Genomic DNA, 20,815 nt, shown 5'->3' with positions numbered 1-20,815 from the left:
CTGGAAAAGACTAATCCAGCCTTGGTTTATCATCGTGCTCTACTCAAACCCCCGTGTAGCCAGGGCTCGCTCGGTTTCTGGTTTCAAAATGAAATTTTCACACGGCCCAAATCCCAACCCACCCTAATTTAAAGAAACAGGCACTTGGCATGTGATCCAGACAGATCAGCAGTTGCTCACATACAGCTGTGCACATCTGGCACACAGGTATGTGATTCTGCGTGAAGATAAATTGTGTGGGGACCAAATGCACAGTTGGGAAACTCAAAATGCACCGCTTCTTGGAAGCAATCTTCCTGCACAGCAGGGCCTCTGCATGGGCCTCATCTTTTCTTCAGGCCTTTTGCAGAAAGCACATCTTTCTCCTGGAGGCCTGTGGGTGAAGCCAGGGACATGCCCGCACCTGCAGTTGGCTCTGTGCTGCTCCCTTCAAATCAGAACTTGGACACCGTCTCTGACAGTCATGGTCAGGCAGCCTTCCCAGAGGAGTAACTCAGAGCCCGGGCTCCCGGAAAAGGCCAGGTCTTTCCGTGGTACAGCTTCAATGTCCATAAGCTATGATTCATCCAGGGGCCTGTTCTTCAGGGAGAGTTCTTTTGTGACAGTTGCTGAAGGGTTAGGACCGAAAGTCCACCTCCCTTGAAAGCCTCATAGAGTCAGTGGTGCCCACTCCTAGGGAGCATATTTCCCAGAGTTCAGGTACTTGTAACTCAAGGGAGGGCCTCAGGCTCATATGCTTTTCAGATCAGAGGACTCCAGTTCAGGTGCTGAACTGGCCTGGAGAAGACAGCGCGAGGCAGTCTCCTGGATTCCAGGAAGCACTGCTCAGTGGGCTCAGTTACTAAGGCTTGTGGAATGTTCCATTATGGGCTCAATTTCACAACTTCAGCAATAGGAAGTTACTAGGTGTTGGCACAACTAAACTAATAATTTTGAAGGAGATGCTACCCATCTGTTTACTATGCAATGATAATACCAAGCTATGGCCTAGCAAGCTAATCTTTATTCTTGGTTCTCCTCTCCCTCCTTCATATTTATCTGTTTATCTCTCAAAAAAATAAATCCAATAAGTGAAAGGGAAATTGCAGTGACTCTAGAGGGAAATACAATCTACATCTTGTCTCACTTGAGTTAGAGTAGATTAGCCATAACATCCATTCTGTAATGTTGTATATGCTGTTTTGGTCTGAAGTTTTTTATTCCTTTTCCAGCTTGATGAACCCCGGATCATTCTTTATAGCTCAACTCAGGTCTCACCTGTTTTATGACTCCTTCTCATACAGGAAATGACTTTGTTCTCTATCCTAGCACTGCATGTATACCAGTCTATGAATACCACACCAGCTTTGTGATTTTCTGTTTGCATGTCTGCTTGCCCATCATACCGTGGGTCTCTACACAGCAAGGACTGTCTAGATCAGTGATGGCGAACCTATGACACGCGTGTCAGAGGTGACATGTGAACTCATTTTTTTGGTTGATTTTTCTTTGTTAAATGGCATTGAAATATATAAAATAAATATCAAAAATATACATTTTTGTTTTACTATGGTTGCAAATATCAAAAAATTTCTATATGTGACACAGCACCAGAGTAAAGTTAGGGTTTTTCAAAATGCTGACACGCCGAGCTCATAAGGTTCACCATCACTGGTCTAGATCTTTCTATTTCCAACACCGATCCCTATTTCAATAAGTAAATATTTGGAAAATTAATTCCAACACTGTTCCTTTGTCCCTTAACATAACTGTGATAGGACCCAGGCATTCCCAGTTTTGAACTCCACAACAGCCCAGTATGAGAGTTCAAAAGGTCCTCCACAAAGGTGACCTGGATGTGACCCAGAAACTAAACAGAAAACAGCCACATTCTGAGGTGGCCTGCAAATGCCAGAATTACTTTGGGGTTCTAACAAAAGATAAAATAAGAAGGAGCACAAGAGTGAGAACAGAACAGATTTTTGTTGTTCTTGTAGAAGAGACTCCCAGAAAAGTCAAGTCGTTTTAGGCTTCACTGCTGGGACCAGGGTAAGTGCAGATATAAGTCACTGTGGGAGTTGCTGGGGGTTCCCTGAAGGACACCCAACCCAAGAACCATTTAACAGCCACACCTCCCAGTGGAGCCAACCTTTGCCTTGCATGGGCAGTTTATAAAACTCTTTTAAACCTCAGACTGAGCCAAAGCCTTGAGAAGGAAGAGTCTGTCTTTTGTAGAACCCAACATAAATTTTACACTCATGTGGGAACAGAAAGTTGAGAAGAACCAACAGCCTATTTGAGTTTGCTAATATAAATAGATAGGTGATAGAGAGATACTCATTTACCAGCCGTTTTTCTATTTAGTTTTTAGTAATAAAACCCAAAGTACTCACCCAAATTAATGACTGATAAAAGTGCCAACCCCTCTCTTCCTGGTAGAAGAGCTAGAGCTTGGAGTCCAAATAATAAGATCCCATGCCTGTGATAAGCTCAGATAATGGGGTTTCTAAGAGGAGTTTCCATGATTTATTATCCTGTCACTGAAAACCCTAGCACTGCCCTAGGTTGCTCCTAACCCTATCCTTTACCTTAGACTTCCTCTTCTCTCCTGCTGAGCCTCTGAACCAGGATTCCCTGAAGCAGTGCGGCCTCCCTCCATATGGTCCACGTGAGAGCTAGGTACCAGCCCATCATAGGGACTGCCCTGTTCCTTACCATGTGTGGGGAGAGACACAGCCACTTGGAGGAGAAAATCAAACCCCAGATCCACTAAGTGAGGGGAGGAGAAGATCAAACCCCAACTCCATTAAGGTTTCTATGGAAAAATACATATTGAAAAGGTAAACCTCTGGGAGGTAACAGATTTAAGCAGAATTGTCTAGTGCCAGTGGTCGGCAAACTCATTAGTCAACAGAGCCAAATATCAACAGTAGAATGATTGAAATTTCTTTTGAGAGCCAAATTTTTTAAACTTAAACTATATAGGTAGGTACATTGTTATTAACTTAATTAGGATACTCCTAAGGCTTAGGAAGAGCCACACTCAAGGGGCCAAAGAGCAGCATGTGGCTTGCGAGCCACAGTTTGCCGACCACGGGTCTAGTCATCCAGAAACTTTCTATACATGCTATCATAGCCAGCCACCCAATCAAAACCAGCCCATGCTCCAAGTGAGAGAGAAAGAAGCCCAGTTGCCCACATGCATCCGAACAATGACTTCCTGTAGACTTGATCCTGGCCTCATCAGAGCTCTGCACAATAAACTATGCTGCTATGGGAACCTCAGGAAGGCAATAGGAAGAGCTGGGAGGGAGCAGAGAAGAGACATAGCACTAGACTTGGAATTAAGAAGCTGGTCTCATCCACTACTTCACACTTCTACTTAAAAAGGCCCTTAACTTCTCTGGGTCTTATGTTTCTTTCATTACAGAATAAGAAAAATCAACCATATAATGCAGGGTTTTTTTTGCTCACCTTCTTGTACCTTTACAAAAATTACTTCATTATAGGACCTAAAATGTTTGTTTCCAGTGCTGTTATTCTGGCTTTTTTTTTTTTTAGGGATTTTGTTCAGAAAGATACTGTTGTGCTGGGGTCCCTTTCAATCCAATTACCAGTTTGCTCTCTAGAAGTCTCCTGAGTCTGGGTCGGCCTCGCCTGCAAAGCTAAGTCTATTTTCATGTTTGGGTTATGGATCCATTTGGAGTAGGTATTCATTAAATACTTGCTAACTAAAATAATCACTCATTTTTTAAAACCAACATTGAGAGGTATTCTTTCCAAAGTCCAGCCTATGCTGAAAAATCTGCAGCATGCTGTGGTTAAAAGTAACTGGTCCACTCTGAACTATCTTCTGAGTTAGTTCCAGGAAGACCTCCTCTGTTGATGAGACACCAGTTACCAACCAGTTTGGCTGGGCTGGGAGATCTTCAGAGCATCTTTCAGTGTCATTTCCATATTTTCCTGGCATTTATGACATTCTTCAATTATATCTTTTTGTCCAAACCACATTAGTCCAGACCTCTAAAACCAGTCTTTTTCTTCAGAAATTGGGTAAACTGGTAAGCTTTCCCCCGCTGTTTCTAGGAATGCAGCAATCCCAGGAGAGTATCACACACAGGGCATATTTGAAATCAAGGTATTATGAAATCCTGCCTTAGATAGGAGTGGGGCCATTCCTAATGCCTTTGATTAGCAGCTAAAAGAGCAAGACACCTTAACAGCACAGCCCATGATGGGAAGTGTTGTTGGTTTTTAGCACCCATTTCCACTCCAGTCAAGTATCTATGGTCCATGTAACATTTCACACTTGAACCTCAATTCCCAACAAGCAGATAGGAAATTCTCTCCACAAAATCTAAAGTAGTTGATACAGAGAGCTTTCTTCATTTTCCATTGTCTTCCCTCACTTTGGTAATAAAATCTTCTCTCCCGTCTCATCAGCAATCAAAATAGCCATGATTAAGTCCCACACATCACTGTCAAAACTTCTTTCTGGAAAAACAAAAATCTGTAAGCCAATTTATAATAAGGGATGGACGACTGAAAGAATCTTAAATTGAGATATGAGGGTAGGTGGCATCATAACAGGAAAAAAGCACCTTAAACTAAAGCGACAGCGAATTTCCAGATGATAGCCATTGGCCGAGCATTGGACCTACACTAACTCTGGGAGGTTGTGAAATGTGTGAAACTGTGCCAAGCTTGGGCCAGGAGAGGGTTGGGGGATGTGAGCTACTCAGTTCTATTAATAAACCTGCAGTCAGATGTAAATTTGTTGCTCCAGGGAGCCTACTTCCTTGTAACAGAGAGCAATCAAAGTTTCTGTGTTGGCCCTGCCAGCCCTGCTGGCACTGGGCTCTGAAGAGCACATCCTTTTGGCAGGCAAACTCACGGCCTTCATGGGAGATGTGTGTGCCTCCCAGAGGGGCACCAGGGCCACGTGTCCATCCCCCATCCACTGCCCTCTCCCCCGACCCGAGATGCTCAGGCAGAAGGAGGCCTTCTGTGCTCTGCTTGCTGAGCGGGGTGCCTGTCTGTAGATGTCTAAACAAACAACACTGAGTGGAAATGTCTTGGGGGGGTGGGAGTGGGGTAGGGGTGTTCTTTAAGAATCTGGCTACTGTGAGGGCACAATCCATCATCTCCTAAAACGCAGTTTAAAGTACAGTGTGTGGTCCTATTCCCTTGGGTCTTTCTTGGCTTAGAATTTAATTAAGATCTTGAGGGGAATAACTGTGATGCAAAACAACTGGTGCGTCCCAAAGTGTACATTGCAAATGTTCATGACAGTACAATCCACAGTTAGTTTTCGTTTAGGAAAAGTCCCAATGTGAATACACTAAGCACAGGGCATAACAAATGGCATCTTCAGTGTAATTAAACCAGGTCGCCTGCACTGGCCATGTGTTTCCTTCTGGGGCCTTGAATGAGACAGTATGTCTGTCACTCAATTGACAGCATGTGATTGAATCAGCCCCGGGCCACTTTCCTGTCAGAGTGGGTAGCAATTGTCCCCACAGCCAGTGAAGATGCTCTCACCCTCACCCATCTGCCCAAGGATGAGGCCGATATCTCAAAAATGACAGTTCCTGCACCCCACCACCTAAAAGTGAGGGACCCAGGTGCTTCCTCTAAGTGGCAGCAGCCTCCGTGAACCTGAGGATGCCCGCAGAATCAGGAACCCTCGTTGTGGGATGGGGTGCCTTCGCTTGAGAACTGTCAATAGACGACTTTGATTTGGGGACTAGAGAAAAAATTTGAAACAATTGTTTTATTAAAAACATATCAGTTTGAACTTCCTGATTCTGAGGATTGCCAAACCAGAGAAATGCAGCTCCTTCAATGATTCATACTTCTGAGAGGAGGAGGGCTCCTATGGCATCAGCATATTTCCAAGCTTGGAGCCTAACTGAAGTTGTTTTACTTTTTGTGCTCTGTATAAAATGAATTAATTTTTAAATTAATTAGCAAGATGTTTATCTCAACAGTGTCTACATTTATTTTAAGATGTTCGTGCATATACAGAATACATAATTAATTCAGCCTTCAGGTAATATGTGATTTCTGTGAGCATACACAGATTATTTGTGTTAATTCCACAGTTCCCAGTGGCCACTGGGAATCATGAAAACCTGAAATTACTGCTGGTACTTACCAGGCATAACAAAGTTTCTCATGATGTATTTTGAACACTAGAGACATAAAGGTGGCCGTTGACATGATAGGTGAATATTAGGTGAAACCACATCTGAAGATGCTGATAATTGGGGGAAGTGGGATAGGGTCTGTAATGAGTAACTACAAACTCCTCCTGTGTTTCCCTTCTCTTTCATCCTTGATCTGCCACATGATTCAGTGCATGATCTGGGAAATGCCATTTTTGCTCTCTGTACCTCACATCCTTCAGATGGGACATGGTAGGTGGGATATGAGGTAGAACAGCAGTTCTGAATCTTTATTTATAAATGCCATTGAAATTTTTATGAATTGTAAGAACCCTTATGGGGAATGACCACTGAGATAGCGCCCCACAAGGACACTGGGCATGGCCATAGAGCTGTGATGATTTCTCTTTTTTTCAAGCACCTCCTTTGCAGAGATATCATCGGGACCGGTTCCAGGGAGGCATCTGGAAAGCATGTAGCCTGACCTGCAGCTGTGCTCCGTTTCAGTTTGTTCCAACTGGTGACCCTCCAGGGCTCTTTTTCTTCCCCGACCCAGACATGCTCTTTCTCCCTGGCTGCCCTGGCCCTTCCTGGCCTTGTAGAAATAATCGTGCCAAAGGCAAGATGATTCCACCCAGGAGAAGGGCCTTACAGCATTGTCTTGTGTTAAAATGACTTCTTCAGCCCACTCTAAGCAGTTCATTCTCTCCTTCTTGACCTGATCCCCTTCCTAAAGGCCTCTTCATACTTTAGAGACAGGATTCTTTTTACAGGCATCTTCCACTCAGAATGTGTCAAGCACTCAGGAGTGGAGGCAAGTAAGACAGAACACATAGATTATGGATGCCGGTGTCTTCAAGCTTCCTTGCTGGTGCAGGACCATCTGATCAACATCGTGTAAGGAAAAAATGCAGGGGTTGGTCATAATGTCCTCTATCATCCATAGTCTCACTCTTCCTGATTTACAGTAATCCCCTCGTCATGGCACCTGAGCACCATTTCTTTGGAGTCACTATTTTTTTTTTTTTTTGTCATTCTCTCATTGTTTTCTATATCTGTGCCATCCAGTATAGCGGCAACTAGTTGTATTATCTATATCTACTTAAATCATTTATAATTAAAGAGAAAGCTCCTCAGCTGCACTAGCCACATTTCAAGTGCTCAGTCACTACATACATATGGTTTGTGGCTATTGGGTTGGACAGCACAGATGTAGAGCATCCCCATCATCGCAGAAAGGTCTATTGGACACCAACGATGTATACATACATTCAGTAAATGCACACTCTGTGTCAGCACCTGACTGAGTTTTGAAAACATAAGAGTGGGCAAGATAGGTTTCTGCACATGGGTGTTAGAGGAGGCAGGCACAGAATGATACCATCACAATACTCTAAGCCCCTGAGATGGAGACGCGAGAAGATATCCCAAGCAGTGGCCACAGCACATAAAAATGTACAGAGTCCTAAAAACATTGCACATCCAGAGAAGGATGGCATTTCATATTGGTCAAATGTAGAATGTGTCTAGTGAGTAAAAGAGTGATAATAATGACTGATAAACTAATGTGAAAAGACAGGCAAGGTCTAGATTTGATGGGATCTTGCATGCCATGCTGCTTTGGTAGTTTGTTTTACACAGGTTAATTCTTCTACAACCTGATCTTTAACTAGTTTGATCACCTCAAATTTGGTTTCTTAAAATCAAATACCATTTTGCCTCATCTCTTTCAGAACCTTATTATAGAACCTTTTTACAAAACTCAGACACCCGAGCTCCTGTCTTCTCTGTAGCTTAGCTTGTCATTCTTCCAGGCACTTCTCCTTGAGTTAACATATCCCATCGTCATGTTGTATGGTTGTTGGAAGATACACTGTATGGTGTATGTTTGTGTTTAAGTATTTAGAAGCTCAGAGATGTACCTTAAATTGACAGTGATGATGACGACGATCACAAGGAAAATGAAACATGCCAATGCCCAAATAGAAATGCTGAGCTGGTCACAATGAAGACCCTATAGGAGGTAGTCCAGCAGCTCTTCATCTCAGAGACTGAGAATTTCCTTGTAAACTACATAAATCCCGCACCTGTGGTTGAGATTTGTCTCTATGTGCCTGTCCTAAAAGCAGCATGATGACCATTCAAAGATGTACACCATGAAATCATGGCTGCATTCTAGAAGACATTTACTGAACACCTGATGAGAGTTGAGACTGCTGTGTTCAATGTTGACAAACCTAATGGGTCTGTGATGAGAAGAAGACACTTGTTATCATGATCCTGGCTTCTGGAATATTCATCACAGATTCCAAATCCCTTCCACTGCTGTCATCTCCTATGGTCTCAGAATATCCCTGGTAGGTAGATAAGATCAGGCCTGGTATCCCAGTTTTACAGATGGCAAAACTAAGGTCCAGGGATATGAAGTCATTTCCTGATATCACATTAAACTAGAGAACTAGAGACAGACCTCTTATTTGTCAAATCTAAGCTTTGAAATGTGCTCTCAGAAGGCAAGTTATGTAATTACAGCAAATTCCCCTAAAATCAAATTTTCCTTACAGATTGGGATGAAACATCCAAGCTGAGGGAAATAAAAAAAGAAAAGAAAACATGAGACCCTTGACAATTGCATGTGGTTAAAAACAGACACAAAACTCACAACAGCTCAAAGCCCTAGATATTCCTCTCATAGTCAACAGAAACTGGAAACTGATTACTTCTGGAAGTCACTGAGGTCAAAATGTTGAGGTGGCCACCACCATCAATGGCCTCCCTATTACATAAGAATAAGGAAGAGTTGCTTGAGTTCAAAGTTTTCTTTCAGAAGAATAGAAATGAAAGTGCGTCTATATCTTTACTCACATTTCAGGGGATACAAAAACACTGTGACAAATGTCCGAGTGGCCACACTGAGCGGTGCTGCGGAGAAAACGTGAAATAAGAAGTCTGTTTTGAGCCTTCATCCAATTGCAACTGCGTAGCTGCAAATAAATCCCAGCACATGTTGTTTTAATTAATGGAAAATAATAAGATAACAGTCATGATCATGGGGCTTAACCAACCATACAGTTAAGCCTACATTTGTTTTCAATTACGGTTAAAATGTATTCAGTTGAATACAGCTTAAGTGGTAATTGCATTCTTTACAAGTTGCTAATAATCTCTGGAATGGCAATTCTAATAAAAATTTTACTCTAATGGGTACATGTCCTGCTTCCTCACATGTCAAGGCCAGTGAAGTCATTAGCGGCACTAGCCGTCCAATAGTCTATCTGGAGAGTTGGCCTTCTGTCCAAAGCCCACACATGAACCACTCAGTGTGTACTTAACGTGGGAAGCGGCGTGGTCATTTGATTGTGGTTTTATGCTCTTTCTCAGGAATGCTTCTCAGGGGCAATTGTGCTCTTGGAGAGCGGCTATTTGTCACTGCCTATCAGATGAGGCCTTCGACAGACTACAATAGGAAGCTCAGCCATCCCAGCTACAGGAACTTAACTCACTTCGAGATAGTCACTGACCTCCCCCCAAATTTCCAAAACATCAATCTCTGTTTAATGGGTGGGTGGCTGTAGGACTGTACTGACCACAACATTCCAATCCAGGAAAATATGTCTGGGTGCACACATGGTTTGATAAACTGCTTTTAATGTTCTGAGTCAGAGAAAAATCTCAGGCCTACCGTTATATGCTCCCTTTCTTTTCTCATCTCCCAATGTTACTACTATGTTTCTCTACCTCAATTTCTCCTTCCCTACCATGCTCCTTCTTTCTTCTCTTCCTGCCATCCCTATGGAAAAATGTCAGGGCAAATAACAGGCCCAGTCTTAGAGTCAGAGAGCCTATGTGGGGTGGCTCTGAGCTGTATCATTCATTTGCTCAACTGCCATCTCAACTATTTGTCACTCTAATGATTCAGTTCCACATCTCTGGGTTTGGAGAGCTGTTAAAATTCAAGTAATTAGAACATTATTATCCCCCAAATCTACTTGAACTTGAGAGAAAGACAATAGGAGCTTTGCCCAGAAAGAAGGAAGGAGATTTAGAGAAGGAGGGACAGCATCTCGCAATATTAACAGAGTCCAACCCTAGAAGGAAATTTGAGCCTGTTGCTAGTAGTGCTTTTCTAAAGGCGAAGGTACAAAGTTGTGCAATAAACATATATTAAACACACAAATGGGAGTGGAAGTAGTCAAGAGAAACAGATGGCAGAGACATAACTGTACTCATAACCAACAAGTAGCCATGGCAATGCTTGGGCCATTATTAAGTTTGCATTATTAAGTTTTCAAAAGGCAAAGTCAGTCACTATTCCTAATAGTTTATCTCTTTCAATGAATCTTTTATCTTTCCTTTGTCACACCTGAGGTATTCTGATAGAAGAGGCACAGGTACTATTTGGTCTGTCGTGGTGTGTCTATGGGAGCTTGAACAATTATTTTCCCTTTTTTTGGTCTTCATTTTCTCATTTTTTAAACTGATAATTTTAAAGGTACTTCTGACTATTGTGATTCCATGAAATTAAAGTGAGGGTTAAGAGAGATGTTGTTAAGGCTTCTATCCACCTCCTACTTCTAGAGTTCCATGGAAGTTCTGTCTAGCCATCCTTCTGCCTTCTACTAGCACTTGCTTGGGTTTTTGCAACTTCAAAGGGAGTGAAGTAGCCCCATAGAAAAATCATCATAATGGCTGAAAACTGGCAGCCACCATACTAGACAAGTGCTAGAAAGATAGTATGGGGTTCTGTATTCTTAATCCTCCACTTACTCCCCAAACGGCACCACTGTCATTACCATAGACCAGGGGTCCTCAAACTTTTTCAACAGGGGGCCAGTTCACTGTCCCTCAGACCGTTGGAGGGCCGGACTATAGTTTAAAAAAAAAACTATGAACAAATTCCTATGCACACTGCACATATCTTATTTTGAAGTAAAAAAACAAAACGGGAACAAATACAATATTTGTATTTGCATGTGGCCCATGGGCCGTAGTTTGAGGACCCCTGCCATAGACCATGGTGTACCCCAATATTGTTTCACCCACTGGAATTTCATTGAGTTCTAACTTGGACGAGATACTAATCATTACATAGATTCTAATTTGGATTAACTAAATTGTCTCCTCTCGAATAATATTTTTAGCCTTATCTCCCACTGATCCCTGATATGCACTCAGAGCTTCAGCCAGACATGGTAGCTTACAGTATTAGTTTTCTATGACTCTGTAACAAATTAACACAAACTGAGTGGCTTAAAAAAACATCCCTTTATTATCTCACTGTTTCTGTTGGTATGGAGTCCAGACATGCCTTCGCTACATTCTGGGCTCTCTCTGTGCTAATCTCTTTCTGGAGTTTAGGGTCCTTCTCCAAGCTCACTTGCTTGCTGGTAGAATGCAGTCCCTCGGATTATAAGACGGAGGTTCTGCTTTCTTGTTTGCTGTCAGCTGGGGGATACTCTAAGCTCCCAGAGGCCCCATAGTTCCTTGCCAAGTGGAACTCTCACGAAGAGCAACTCATTTCTTTAACGCCAGCAGGAGACTCTTTCTCCAGTCTGCTAAGATGGAGTCTTATATAAGAGAGCACAATCACAGCTGTAATTATCACCTTACCTTTGCCATCTCACATAATCCAATCATGGAAGTAGCACAAACCACCTCTCACATAGTCTAATGGCTAGAAGCAAGTCACAGGTGCCACCTTCACTAGGGGAAGGGAGTTAGTTATACAAGGGTGTGATTCCCTGAGAATTACCTTGAATTTTACCTATCATAGTTATCACTTCAAAAGCATTTTCCTCACCCCTTTTAGACGTAAGCTTTTCTCTGCCAAGTAATTGCCTATGCCTTTCTTTGCCTATCCCTAAGACCATCACTTTCATAGATGACTTTAAGTTTGCCCATGCTACCTTCTGGGCTTCCATTGCATGTATAATCCTCTAAAGTCACTTACTCCTTCTGGAGTGCATTTCAGTTTGCAAGATCTTCTCCCCAGTATGACAAATCTTCTTCAGAGCAGGGAACTAAATTACATTCACTCTCATATCCCCTTCCCACTCCCCAACCTCCACAACAGCACCCTGCATAATGTTTTCTACATAGGTGGTAGTTGGCAAACAAATACTAGTAAAATTCAATAAATTGAACCAAAGCATAGAATTACAAAATCTACAGGGTTGGAGCCGAGCTTTGAAGTCATCTAGACCAAACTATCTCCCTTATTGCTCTTGGCAGGAGGCTACTGGCATCTCTTCATGTTTCTACGTCCCATCTGCTATCAAACATTTTTATGACATTTATTTCCTCATTATAGTCCTTATTGTGCTTTATTTATATATCTGTGAGGCACAGAATAGTTGGAAATTATCCCTTCCTTTGCAATATTTTCTTCCCCAAAGCCCCAGCCAGCCTAGACTCCCTATGCCCATGACGGGTCTCCAGGGCTGCCGTGACAGCATTACTCCCCACTTCCCTATGTCTCCTCTGTCTCCTCCATACCTCCATCATCAATTTCAAACTTCCTGTCTTGACATTCAAGGCCTCCTTACACTTTGAGTCTGTCTTTATCACCTCCGTTATTTTCCCTATGTCTCCCTCCTTTGCTCCCACTCCAAATTCTGGGAATTCCTCCAAGTTTCTCAATATTCCTGGAATCATCATCCCCCATTCTCCCCTCCCCCATTTCCCCATCATCTGTCAAGCTTTCTCTTATTTCTCTTATCTTCTCTAATCCTAAAAAAAACCCCTGAAGTTCTCTTTTGACACTATAAACCAGATGTATATTTAATATTCTATTAGTTAATATTGCCTGTGGCTATTTGACCACTGAAATATATGCAGGTCAACTGTGATAATGCTTTGACCTTTGTCAGAGTGAAAATCATAGCCAGTTTCCAAAGTTGGACGTGGGAAGGAAGCCTACAATGAACCAGAATTAAGTTATTAAGTTGTCTTGATTTGCCCATGTGACTAACTCAAAAAGGATAAGAATGATTTGGGGCTAAATGTGTCACCCTAATAGGTCTTTCATCATTTCAGGTAGAGGGTAAACTAGGCAATATATATATAGTCCTGACCTGAGATTATTTTTTCCATTGCGTTTTAGAGAGTGGAAGGGAGGGAGGGATATTACTGCTGGGTGCCTCCTGCAGAGGTTAGTTCTCATAGTTACCAGGTGTTGTGATTTGGGATAAATTAGGTCAACCCTCTGACATTCAGATTCTTTACTCCAAATGGAGATGCCCCTGGTGATATCTAATAATGTCAGTTAAATAAGTTCACATAAGAAAATGCAACAAATTGTAAAATGTATGTCAAAGGAACTTACACTCTTCCAGCAGCATTTCTGACTGAAGCTTGTGTCACATCATCAATGGTGATTAGCTGTGGGAGAGCCGCTTCCTTCTCACAGGGCCTTGATTTCTTCATCTTTGAAACCGGGGAACAATTTCCTGCCTTGTCATCTCAACAAGCTATTCTGAAGATACCATAAAAGAAGTGAAAAGAATATTTTAACTAGGAAATGTGTGAAAATATAAGGTATTGTTTTCATCATAGTCAGCAGCATTGCCATCCAAGAAGGAAGTCACATGAGCTGTCTACATTCCCTCTGTTTTCTCCCTTTCCACCCTATCCATTTCCACTTACCCACCTCACCTGACTCATGTGTATACATATTTCAGGTCCCAGGTAATCCTCTTATCCTTTCCCTGAACCACCAGCCCAGTCAGTGATCTCCTAGGTTCTCAGTTACTCTACACCCAGCCCGTGGACATGGGACTGCCATGGCTCCCACCTGGGGACACCCAGCCAGAGATTTATTTTGGGCTGACTTTAGGAGCAGTCACAACTTGACTTTGTCCAATAGCAGGGAAGTTTGGGGAATTTCTGAATACAATCATTACTGTTTCTCACAATCTGAATGATTTTCAAATCCATGGTTTCATAGATGGCTTCTACTATTTTTATACTTGCTAGACATGAGCCAGGAATATTGCAAGATTGGTACATTATTATATTTTTATTTCCATAAAAGTTTGTTTACATAATGACAATCTTTGATATGCAAGTGATATGCCATTCCAAGATGTATCCAAAGAAATAAAAAACACTTGGGTAAAAAATCTACAATATGGTAAATTTAAGACTTGATTTCTGACATCTTTAAACTTCCTGTTACTGAAGATACTTCCTGGATTGAATACTTCCAGCTTTATTCATAAAAAGAGGTATGTGAACCAATTTTATTGATTTTTAAGGTCAAGTCCCTTTTGAGAGTTTCAAAGCTTCAGAGCAATGTAATGTGGAAGTCTCTTCCAGATAACTTCCTTTTATCTTTAGTCTCATTCTTCTGTTAATGTGTGTTTAATATTCATAGATTCAAATTATCAGGGTAAAATATAATTTATCTTTTCAGTTTCCTAGTTTATTCTTCACTTTGTAGTGAGGCAGAAAGAAAAGACATAACATTGGATGATTGCTGGAGTTTACCTAAATGTGTAGATCATTTTTTCCTCTCCAATATAATCTTTACCATTAAAGTTAGTGGTTATTTTATAAGTAGTTTGAATCAAATTCTCAGAATTTATCCATCAACTCATGTACAGTTTGATTCCATTCTAGTCTAGTCTCTTTTTACCTTTGCAAATTGTTCTCTTTACTTTTTAAATAGAATTAAAAGAGAATAGTTTTTTCATGTAATTGGTCCCACAGCATTCATACCCTCTTCCCACACATATCCCTACCCTCCATGTCACTGAGTGAGTTTAGGGCATAATTTGCTAATTTGGATATTTGAGCTACTGGTAATTGAGTAGGAAAACTCTGTGATGCTCCAGGTTCTCTTCAAATAAAGCAATATTGCAATTTTAAATTATAATTATTTAACAGATTAATTGGAAGCTTCTCCTACCCTCAGTATTTGGGAGATCTTGTGGGTTGAAAAGACTTTTGCTCCGTGAAACCAAAGATTCCACTTCTGTAGGTACTAGATTTAGAGCGAGGAAAACAAAAGCAACAAAGCAGCACCACCAAGCCAATAGCTGGGAATTTTAGCTTTCCCTTGTTGTGTAACAAATGACCACACACTCACCAGCTTAAAAACACACTCATTTATTATGTCACCGTTTCAGTAGGTCAGGGGTCTGGGCACAGTGTAAGGGGTTCTCTGCTGAGGGTCCCACAGAATGGAGTGAATTTGGGGCCAGGTGGGGCTCTCATTTGCAGGCTCTGGGGAAGAATCTGCTTCCATACTCTTTCAGGTTGTTGGCCAGATTTAGTTCCTTGTGGTTGTTGGTTGTTCGACAAAAGTCCCATTTCCTTGTTGGCTGTGGCCCAGGGTTGCTCGCTGCTCCCGTGGCCACCCACATGCTTCCTCTGGCTTCCTGTGTGCCTCCCTCCATCTTCATACAGCAATGGCCCATCCAGTCCTCACACTTCCCATCTCTCTGACTTCCGCTTCTGATTTTAAGGATGTATGTGCTGCTATCAAACCCATCTGGGTAATCTCCCTATTTTAAGGGCCATATAGCATAATACAAAATCGCAAGCATGAAGTATCCTCTTATTCATATGTTTGAAGAGTTAGGTCAGGATAACTGGGGGAAAGAGATCAGTTTAGAAACTCTGCCCACCACACTGGGGTATGTATTGTTCCAGGTTTTGAGGAAGTTTCGGACACCAAGAGATTTCACCTAGAAGATGGCATCTAAGACTAAGACCCTGAGTGAGAAGGAAGGTTCTGGGAAACAAACAGGAATATTTTAAACTGCAATGATGAAGACTCTGCAGTGCTGCTGGGATAAACCTACAGGAGAGGCACAGATGATCTAACAAGGAGAGAAAGCAGCAAGGAAGAAATAAACACAGTTTTGTTAGGAAGGATCCAGAAATGCCAGGCCTCCTATTAAATAAACTGACATGCAAGTGAATAATCAGCGAGAAGGCCGAGCACACAGGATGGGAGAGCCAATGAACACAGGACAGAGAGTCCTGAAGGAGAATCCCAGGTGATGGAAAACACCGAGTAAACAAATACCCAGCTCAGAGCCAACAAGCTGCTTCAAGGCTGAGAAGTTCCAAGATTTAGAAAATGGGGGTGGGCTGTAGGGTGGAATCCGGACATTTCACTGGTCTGGCTAGTAAGTTGAAAGGAGAAGATATATATGAACTATAAGTAGGACAGCTACATAATTCCATTACAAGGAAATATAGGCCTCAAGGCTGAAAACTAGACATCCTGGACTAGGCATCTTTCACTTTTCAGCCCCCTGGAATGTTATTGCAATTATATGGCTTTATCTTTTCCCAACTCCAGGAAAATAAAGTGTAAAATATTAAAGATGATGAGAATCCTTAGGGATCATCTAGTCCAATCTCTTCTTATAACCTGGAAAAGCAAGGGCCAGAGAAAGAAAGAAACATATCTGGGTCAAGCAGTGAATGAACCTCAAGAACAGTCAGTTCTAGGGAGAGAAGCCTTCTACTCCCAGACTGGTGTCCTTCCTCGCACAGGGGACTATGTTCCTCTCGCTTAACAAACTAGCCTTCGAAGGCATATCTTATGCTGTTTAAAAAACAACTAAAAAGTAGGTTTTGCCCAATATTGGATACTCTGTAAAACATCATTGTGGGTCTTCTTTTAGGATTTTTATAAAAGCTTATACATCTGTATTTCATGCTGTCCGCCCCCCCCCTCTACTCCTTAAGAACATTTAGTTTTTCATGCAAGAAATTTTGGAGTCAGAGAAAGATAAATATCACATGATCTCACTCATTTATGAAATATAATGAACAACATAAACTTATGAACAAAAACAGATCCGGAGACAGAGAAGCATCGATCAGACTGTCAAACCTCAGAGGGAAGGTAGGGGAGGCTGGGGGTAAGGGGAGAGATCAACCAAAGGACGTGTATGCATGCATATACGCCCAACCAATGGACACAGGCACCAGGGGGCTGGGGGGGGGGTTGAGGAAGGGGGTATAAGGACATATATGTTATACCTTAATCAATAAAGAAAAAATGTATTTTAAAAATTTTTGATTTTACTTCAACTCCCAATAGCTTTTAAAGTGTAAAGATGTCTGTGTTGGTCAGAATAGGTCTTACAATTTTATCAAATAAAAATATTTTAAATAACTTCATATGTGAAATAAAAGTTTATCCCCCATCAAGTACTAGGAGCATGAAGTGTGGATAGTAATGCGATGTGAGTTATGTACTGGAACACATACTTGATAAATAACTAGCTGTATGAAAATACCTCGGTTCCTCCTCTGTGAAAGGTAGAAGTAGGAATGAGTGGTAAGTGCCACATGCATGGGTGGTGAGCTGTGCACTGTAAGCTTTAAGGGAATGCCATTCTCACTGCCGTCTGTAAGAATGGGCTCCCCATGAAATAGAAAAACTGTGATGTTATATATGGTGTTATACCGGAAAAATGCATCACAAATGGGAACATTTTTAAAACATTTTGAAAAATGGAAGATACTATTAGACCATCCCTCCCAATAATCATCTCACATTTGACTGTAAATTTTCAGATATCTCCCTTGTTGGCTGAGAAGAATAAAAGATACTCCTTTTGTTCTGGCTGAGAAGAGCCCTTTTGCTGTTGAGATACCATCTACACTTAGTGAGAGTCCTGCTGAGTAACTGTCCAGCTAGCGAAGAACCCAACAGCAGTTGGAGAAAGGAGAGTGTGTAGTGGTGAGCTCGGATGTCTTAACATAAACAGAAGAGAAGCCAAAAATTGAGGAGGAGAATACACAGGGAGGAGTCCAGTGGGAAGGCTGTATATTCTGTAGGCATGGTGACAAAAACAAAAATTAAAAGTGCTCAAAATTAATCCAGCCAATTTTACTAAGAATAATACTGTCTAATTGAAAAGAACTCAAGTGGAAGGCGTATCCCCACATGTGCATATCCTTCAACATTGATTCTTCTAATGACTAATGCAGATTCTTTTCAGATTTGGAAATCACCTTGGGCAATCAAGTACTATGACAGATATTTGAGGCCTCTACTCTAAGACATACAGGAACATTAATAGAGAGAGTTATGGATTAAGAGAGAGGAGGGAAAGAGAGATCCAGAACAAACTTTCCAGCATCTTTTTTTGCAGATTTATATTTTTATATTATCTAGTTTTAGAACACATAATCAAATAGGAAAGTCCAATGATTTTAAAGTTAGGAAATCTGTTTCAACGTGATTCACACCCCAAGGTGACCCACACACTTCATTCAGCCCCTGTAGCTCTACAAATGCCAACTATCTCCTTAGACAAGATCCAGCCTTGGCCACAGGAGGGACGGGTGGTGTTTTCTACTCTAGAACTACTGATCGCAACAACAAAAATGGCCCCTGTGGCACCCTGATACTTGGCAGTAAAGGAGCAATGGAGCAAGCAGCCACATCTTGCTTTGGTTTGGGGAAAGTGTCCTCTGCATGGCTCTTTGATGGACACTGTAGAACAATTATCAGAAATTAAGCTGAATTCATGCATTTTTTTAAAATATATTTTATTGATTTTTTACAGAGAGGAAGGGAGAGAGATAGAGAGTTGAAACATCGATGGGAGAGAAACATCGATCAGCTGCCTCCTGCACATCTCCCACTGGGGATGTGCCCGCAGCCCAGGTAAATGCCCTTGACCGGAATCGAACCCGGGACCCCTCAGTCCGCAGGCCGACGCTCTATCCACTGAGCCAAACCAGTTTCGGCTCATGCATTTTTTTTATGTTTCTCAGAATAAAGCTATAGGAAAAGTGAGCTCTTCATTCATGAGCATGTATTCATTAATTCAAAATGAATATAATAAAAATGTACATGTCTATGAGGTAGGTGCTGGGAATGAACGCAACACTGAAAAATAGAGCCATTCTGCTCATATAAGTATTGAAAAGAAGGATGAAATGTAATGGTTTCTCAGGAACCTTAACAAATAAGAAATGATACGAGATTTTTGCTGCCATGGATCCCTGCCAACTGCAACAGGAGTGATGTTTTCGAATGTTCTTCCCATACCTGACATGTAGCCACATGGGGATTAGATGAAATAACAGCTACAAGGTGCATAGCGTAGTGGCTCACATTATCAAATGGACGCTCTTTGCCACACCACAAGTGCTCAATAATGTTAGTCCAATAATTCATGGACTCGTGTATTTCCAATTGCCCAATTCCTCTCATTCACGGCAAGTCCCCCTTTCTCACATGAATCATATTTGTTCATGATGATGCCAGGCTATGTACTTTGGGCACATACAGAAACAGACCCACTTCTATGGGGCTACTCAATCCCTGCTTCAACCACCAGGATCTGAATCCAGATGATGATACCTGAAGTCCCAGGCAGGGAAGGGACAAAGAGCATTAGCACCTAAACAAAAACTCAGTCATTAAGTGTCTGCTGTTGTTTTCCCAGTTATCTTGCTTGTGCCTCCCTGTCCAAGTCCTCCACCAACACACCTACCCTGTGAAAAATGTCAGTGTTTGGGGGCATATTTACTTAGCCATCTACTCACTGGCTCTGGGATTCTGTTTTGTTAGATCCTGTCGTCACCACCAGGCTGGAAGCCAATGTTTGTACTGGGTGGGAGTTAGAAGGAGGCATAAACAGAATCAACCCTCTTGTGCTTTAAAAACTCAGGCTAGAATTATATACATATTTCATGTCAGAAAAATAAAATGTGTCTTGGCAGTGGATGGGAAGTTGGAGCGCTTGGAGGGGGAGTGGAGAATTGGCAGAATTGCTCCCCTTTTCCTTGGCCCCCCGCCTGACAATCATTCAACTCTTTGCTCTTGGAGTCAGCTCCTTCCCCCTCTCTGAGGCCTTCCAAGTGCTACAACTTCCTTGCTGTCATCCCGCACATGTTGTCAGAACCCAGAATGGCTTCAAAAGGAAGAGCACTTTTACAAAATGGTGTTCATTCCCTGAATTGCTTAAGGCTGGCTTCAAGTCACTGGAGTGAATCTCCTTAACTTTGATTTGAGGAAAAAGCAATGTTCATGTGGCAAGACCAATTCACAGGAGGATTAGACGAGCTAAAGGAGAACATATTTAGGAATTTACCTCTCCGGAAATGGAAATCCCATTTCTCAGATTTGTAAAGCGCTAACATTGTTATCACCTAAAATATATTTTGCTAGATTTCTCTAAACTCAGTTGTTTCCCTCTGGCTTGAGTGATTCTGTTTCTCTAACTCCTGGTGTCGTTTATGAACACTCAGAGTTGCAGTCTCTTTTGAATTGTTATCTGTACAAAATGGGGCCCTTGCCCTAGTCCTTGAGATGCACCCTTTCACTAACCAGCTCCCAGTGCTTCCACTGAGTTCCCAAGAAGGGCCTCGCCATTGTATCCTGTGTTCCCCCTCAAATTCCCCAGGAAGTGCTGTTCCTCACCAGGGTCTTGGAAACCCTGGAGACTTCTGGTGATGGGGCTGTTTGTGTTCGTGAGACCCCTAGATACAGGTTCTAGAAGGTAGAGATGAATTTTCATAGGTGTGCAGGGCAGCTTCTAGGCCACTGCTTTCCCACCCTCCCTGAGAAAACTCTCCTCATTTGAGACTCAGGTCACTAGCATGCTCTCATCTGTGTGTCTGTCATCTGCCAGCCTCTATATAGGTCATCCCCTCATGTTTAGCACCTATTTCTTAATGTGGCAGAA

General features: G+C 42.0%; 2 long non-coding RNA genes across 2 annotated transcripts in view; one reads left to right on the top strand and one right to left on the bottom strand.

The window, feature by feature from the left end:
• LOC132213844 (uncharacterized) overlaps positions 1 to 20,815 on the top strand; it is a 96,470-nt gene that overhangs the window by 52,413 nt on the left and 23,242 nt on the right. The window lies entirely within an intron of this gene.
• Positions 8,250 to 20,815, bottom strand: part of LOC132213843 (uncharacterized) — a 155,274-nt gene continuing 142,708 nt past the window's right edge. Inside the window, exons 3-4 of the long non-coding RNA XR_009448078.1 lie at positions 13,471 to 13,620; positions 8,250 to 9,130 (exon numbers count right to left, since the gene is read on the bottom strand). This is a non-coding gene — a long non-coding RNA (uncharacterized LOC132213843). The remainder of the gene's footprint in view (positions 9,131 to 13,470; positions 13,621 to 20,815) is intronic.

The sequence above is a fragment of the Myotis daubentonii genome, chromosome 12, assembly GCF_963259705.1.
Source record: "Myotis daubentonii chromosome 12, mMyoDau2.1, whole genome shotgun sequence".
NCBI classification, from domain to species: domain Eukaryota; kingdom Metazoa; phylum Chordata; class Mammalia; order Chiroptera; family Vespertilionidae; genus Myotis; species Myotis daubentonii.
Note: the sequence above shows the minus strand (reverse complement) of the source record. Positions and strands in the feature narration are given on the sequence as shown.